Source organism: Taudactylus pleione, unplaced genomic scaffold, assembly GCF_031769625.1.
Source record: "Taudactylus pleione unplaced genomic scaffold, aTauple2 ptg000066l, whole genome shotgun sequence".
In the NCBI taxonomy this organism is placed as follows: Eukaryota; Metazoa; Chordata; class Amphibia; order Anura; family Myobatrachidae; genus Taudactylus; species Taudactylus pleione.
The window spans coordinates 32,324,363-32,330,802 of NW_028284468.1; positions in this window are offsets into that span (position 1 = coordinate 32,324,363).

Sequence of the window (6,440 nt, forward strand, 5' to 3'; positions counted from 1 at the left end):
TATAATATAGAAAAAATAATAAAAATAAATTAAAATTAAAATGAATGAAAAAATAATGAATAATTATTTATTAAATACTCATTTGACATGAATACAGATATAAGAGGAGAAGCAGGGGACAGTCAGAGGTGAAATAAATAGAGCATTCAACAGGTGAAGGAGGAGAATGTTCTACCTATATAATATCCATAGTGTCAAAGGAACACTCCAAAGTTTATATTCTCATTTAGACCATGCTGTGTAAGTGTCTTTAAGGAAAATATCCATTCACTTTCCTTCCGTAATAATATTTGTGTCAGGTCCCCTCCACGAATGCCCAGGCTGATCTTCTCTAAGCCAAAAGCACTGATCACACTTAGTTGCCCTTTGTGCATCATTGAGACATGTCTGGCAAGTGTAGTTATTTGTCTCATCTTCTTTTTGTCTGTTTCGACATTTCTGATATTTCCAGCATGTTCTAGTATCCTTTGTTTAAGTTTTCTGGACGTCATGCCGACGTATCTTAAGCCACAGATGCACTCTATGCAATATATGACACCACTTGTATTGCAATTAATAAAGGTACTTATCTCACGAGTTTTCCTGTGTCTGTCCTCTATTCGCTCTCTGCTTTTCATATACGTACACTCTTTGCAGTTACCACATGCATGGGAACCCTTGGTCTTCCATGTCTTCCGAGGAACCCTCTCAAAATTACTGTGGACAATAGAGTCCATAATATTCCTTGACCTCCTCCAGCTCATCATTGGTTTGGGAGGCAGTTTCTCTGTCAGGTCATTGTCCATGAGAAGGATGGGCCAGTTCTTGATGGCCAAGTTCTTAATATCTCGCCATTCCTGGCTAAAATTGTCCATAAAGTGTATTCTCTCCTCCTCAACTTTCTTTTTTTTATTAGTTGGAAAGATTAAGGTTTCTCTTTTGGTTCCAGAGGTATATTTTATTGCTCTTTTGATTGAGCGATGACTATAACCTCTCTCTCTTAATCTTTGAGTAAGTTCTTTACTTCTTGCTCTAAAGACTTTTTGATCTGAGCAAATCCTCCTTAATCGGAGAAATTCTCCTTTTGGAATATTTTGAAGAGTGGGAGGGAAGTGGGAGCTTGTACTATGTAGAAGGCTGTTCGTGGCTGTTTTTTTACAATATATGTCAGTGACTATATCTCCTTCCTCTCCTTTTGTTATTTTTAAGTCTAGGAATGTTACTTCCTTGTGACTGATCTCTGATGTTAGATGTAAGTTCAAGGTGTTGTTATTGAGTATGGAGATAAACCTTAATAATGATTCTTCTGTATCTTTCCAAATTAGGAAGATGTTATCAATATATCCCAGCCACATTATTACATTATCTGTATATTGATCATTACCTTCACTAAAAACATGCTCCTGCTCCCACCATCCCAAGTATAGATTTGCGTACGTGGGTGCACATGCTGCACCCATCGCCATCCTGCGAATCTGTAAGTAATATCCATCATTAAAGGTAAAGTAGTTTTTACTCAATACAAATTCCAGAATTTTTAGAAGGAATTGGTTAAATTCCCAATCACCAGTCATATTTAGAAAGTGTCTCACCGCTTTGAGTCCATACTCATGGTTAATACTGGTGTACAGAGATTCCACGTCAAGAGAAGCCAAAATCCAGTTTTCCTCTAATTTTACTCCCATTAATGTCCTAAGTACATCTGATGTGTCTTGTATATATGAAGGAAGACTCACCCCAAATTCTCTCAGGTGTAAATCAATAAACAAGCTTGCCTGCTCATTCAGGCCTCCTATGCCTGAAACAATGGGTCTTCCTGGTGGCTCATCTCTCTTCTTGTGTACTTTAGGCAGCATGTAAAAGGTAGGTATCTTAGTATTCTTGACTGTAAGATAGTCAAGTTCCTGTTTCTTAATGATTCCATCCTTAAATGCATTGTTGATTATGCTATCATAGTATTCTAGGAAATTCTCAGTGGGGTTTAGTAGTAGTTTTTTGTAACAGTTTTCATCTGTTAGCTGTCTAAATGCTTCCTTAATATAGAGTGTTTTGGGCCAGATAACTACATTGCCCCACTTGTCTGAGGGTTTAACTATGACATCATCACATTCGCTGATCTGCATAAGGGCTTCCCTTTCTGACCCTCTCAGGTTGTTGTTGTAAAGGGGCCTTTATTTAACATTCTCAAGTAGGTTATCTAAATCCGTGGACATAATTTCCCTAAAAACTTTTACCTCAGGACATATATTCTCCTGCGGGAAGAAGGTAGACTTCTTTTTACATAGAGGTCTTGTAAAAGAAGTATCATTTGTTTCTACTGTTTCCAGAGACTCCAAAATATTAATCGCTTCTTTCTCCTCTTCCGTCCAATGGTGGGAGGCTTCAGAGATTATATCTCTTACTCCAATCCCCTCCTCGTATTCGTTGGATGAAAAGATCCTCTCTGAGTTTGTGGGTGTGATTTGTTGTTCTTTTATAGCATGGAATTTCATAAGCAGAAGCTTTCTGCAGAATAGGTTGAGGTCCTTTTCCCATGAGAACCTATCAAAATGTGCCGTACTGAAGTAATGGACCAGAGAATAACCAAATGCCAGCCACTCGTCACCAATATAATGAAGCGGCGGGTGTATGCGGAGGTGCGGCGTTGGGTGCGTTCCATGGGCTTCCATCAGAACATCGGCCAATTGGAGCGCAGATGGTCTGATCTGCGACGCAGGTCACCATGCCTGCTCGAGTCTCTCCGGCTGCGGATCCATCGGCGTAAGTGTATATGTGAATGGTTTAATCTTAATCTTATTTGCATAATATACTTTGCTAATGTAAATTATCATTAATGCATGTGCATGTTTGCAGTATGGCCTTGTTTTGTTAAAAATTATACCTTGTATTTGTGTATGTGAATTTAGGCTAAAGTTTTTTTAAATTTTTTTTTAAATGTATTCCAATTTAGTTAATCTTTTGAACTATCCATCAGTTAGGTCAAGAGCGGATAGTGAGGCGGCGAAGAAGGCCGGCCCGACCCCTATCCCCCATTCCAACCCTCTCTTCCCCTGCCCACTCCTCCCCAAATTCATCCTCTCCCCTGACCTTGCCATCCATATTTCCCCTCCCTCTCCTGGCCCCAAATCCCAAACCACCCCTGTCATACCCATCCATATTTCTATTCCCTCCCCTGATCCACCCTCTCCATGTTCCACTCCCTCATCTCTTTCCCAACTCACCCCTCCCACATCACATCTTCATTGGCCAACATCATCCAAGGATAAGATTGGCCACTCTGCGCCGGTTCAGGATGCTGCAGGTATTTTTTTTTATTTTTTTGTGGAAGTAATGTTTTGAAATGTGCCCTATATGCATACACTGTGGATTCTTGTATTTATTTTGTTTTTTTGACATATTTCTTTTTTATCCATTTTATATGAATTTTTAATTTGCCCTGTGTACATAAAAAATTCAGTTTAGTACAAATCTGCTATTTTTAAAAAATAAATAAATGTTGGTTTAACATTGCGCATATGACACATGCCAAACCACTACCACTTGTGTCTTTCATGTTTTTTTATTAATTTTAACATTGTCAACTTGTGTTAGGCTTACTTCATATGCAAATGTTTTTGTTCTAACCACTGTTATATTTTTTTTTCAATTGTTTTTTTTTTTTTTTTAAATTTGCTTTGTGGTTGAAAGTTTACAATGTGGAGTTTATTTTAATAAATGAGAAATGTTTGCCCCATTTTGCATGGTATCTTATCTTGTTTTATATGTTAATCCTAATGACCATTTGAAAAAAATATTAATGTCTACATTTTAGTAATACACACATTTCTCTTTCAACAGAGGCACGGATGCGGAACGAAGCAATATTTGAGGAAATTGGGCGTCTGCGTGGCCATATTATTGGCATTCTAGTTTCTTTGGACCATTTGTTGGCCTTAAGGAGGCCTTAATTGTGCTTTATTTGGTGTGTTACAGTTGGTCATTTGTTTTTCTAAAAATAAAAAAAAATTTGGTTAATAACTCTCTTTCCTTGCCTCTAACATTTTAATCCCTGGATAAATAATAAGTTTGCATTTGTTGAATGTGTTTTGACATTTTGAAAAGGAATATTTGGAAACTCCAAGTAATTATGAAAGTGGTCATTTTAATACCATTAGCATTTTTTCAAATTCCTTAACACACATTATGGTTTGTTTTTTTATGGATACATTTACATAAACATGTTAGTATTAGTCTTTCCCTCCATACTGCTTCGCCATAATACCTTTTTTTGTTAAAAAAAATATTAAAAAAAAAAAAAAAGAAAACCTGTGTAAAAAGTGAATTTTTCAAAAAACATTTTAGCCACATTTGCAACAGTTTACACTTGGGCCAAAATTAAGAAGGTATTGTCCTGTTTTTAAACTCCAAAAATTTTGTGTAATTTATCGTAAAAAAACAAACACATTTTTCAAATCAAACATTTAATAAACACAACACAAACACGCTTAATATACATTTAAAAAAAAAGGACATCAAGAAATGGTTGTAGATGTAGCATGCCAACATGTTTCCACAATTCATGGTAATAATTCACTTGTCCAGATGTAAAATCCCATTTTGGAACATATTTGTCACAGTCGTTTATTTTCAGGTAGTATACAGGTTGTTTATTTGTTGGTAAAAAAAAAGAGAAGAAAAATTAAAAAAATTAACACATTGGAAATTTAACACTCAAAAATTATCATATTACATATGTTTGATTAACTAAATGATTGAAAAAAATTACCTGAAAAAACGTGCCACAACGTCATCACGTATGGCCCCCCCAGACACTCTCCTCCGACCAACCTCAGGGGGGCCATCCTCAGGCAAGGCATCCTCTGGCTGCATTGGGACACCACTCCTTATGGCGATGTTGTGAAATATCCCACACAGGACCACAATTTTGGAAACCATAGCCAGCAAATACATTAGGTCACCACCAGAGCAGTGGAAGCATCTAAATCAGCCTTTTAAAAGGCCAATGCAGCACTCCACCACCTGCCTGGTGGCAGTAAGTGCGGAATTATATTGACTTTGTGGGCCTGGTGTAGGAACCAAATAAGGAGTGAGCAGCCAGGGCGTGCAAGTCTCCTGTGAAAATAAAAAAAACATCAGTACAATTTATAAATCAACAGTGTTTGTTTTTAAAATTAAGGGTACCACTTACCCAGAAGCCATGCATCACCAGCTTGTAGGTTGTTTAATTTGTGCCAAAGCCCTGATTGCCGGATGACAAAAGAATCATGTGCACTTCCAGGAAATTTGGCATTCAGGGACAGGATCTGGAGGGAGGCATCACATACCATCATTACATTCATTGAATGGAAATGTTTTCGGATCCTAAATATTGCCTCCAGCACTGCTGGAGGCTGAAGTGGTATGTGAGTGCCATCCACAACCCCTATGATGTGTGGGAAGCCTGCAATTTCGAAACATTTTTGCTTAACCACATTAAGGGACCCCATAGCCAATGGCATATTAATAAAATGATGGAGGTGCTTAAATATGGCATCCATTACTGCCCTCAGGATCCTTGAAAAGGAGGATTGCAAAATTCCCGCAACTATGCCTACTGTGGTCTGGAAGGTTTCTTAGGCACAAAAATGTAACACCGACATTAACTGCGTAAGTGGTGGTATTGCTGTTGGATTGTTAATTTGCCTTTCAAGATCACTCTCTATTAATGAAAGAGTGTCTAGGATGATTTTGGGTGGTAGGCGGTAACACCTTAACACCACATCATCAGGCATTCCAAAAAGGGTGACACATGTTCGAAATATCTGGGGCCTTGCACGCCTTCGAGGCCTATGCCTAGGAGGATGTCCAGGTTGGTCGGGGTCTGGGACCATCGCCACTATAATTCGCCCAACATCAATCTGAAATGTTAGACAATGTAGTTATGTTCTCGAAATATAAGAATGTTAAAATATACTTATCTTTTTTTCATATGAAGAAGAATCTTACAGGGTGGGCAGTGACATCTTGCAGTTAACCTACGATTTAGATTTTGTAAAGAAATAAAAAATATAATTTTAAAAAAACAAGACAGGCTAAGGCCAAAATATCAAGAATGCATGCACTACACAGATGATGTTGAGTTATTCTTGGATTCAACAGTAAAATTGTAATGTACGCTTAACCCACAAACTATACGCAATACATTAAAAAATTAACAGTTAATGGTACGCTTAACCCACAGACAGGAGATGGTTAAACTATACGCAATACATTAAAAAATTAACGCTTAATGGTACGCTTAATCCACAGACAGGAGATGGTCAAACTATACGCAATATATTAAAAAATTAACGCTTAATGGTACGCTTAACCCACAGACAGGAGATGGTCAAACTATACGCAATACATTAAAAAATTTGTAAAAAATAAATGGCATTGCAAAACCAACATGTTTTTAGGTACACCAATCTGCATAGCGTGAC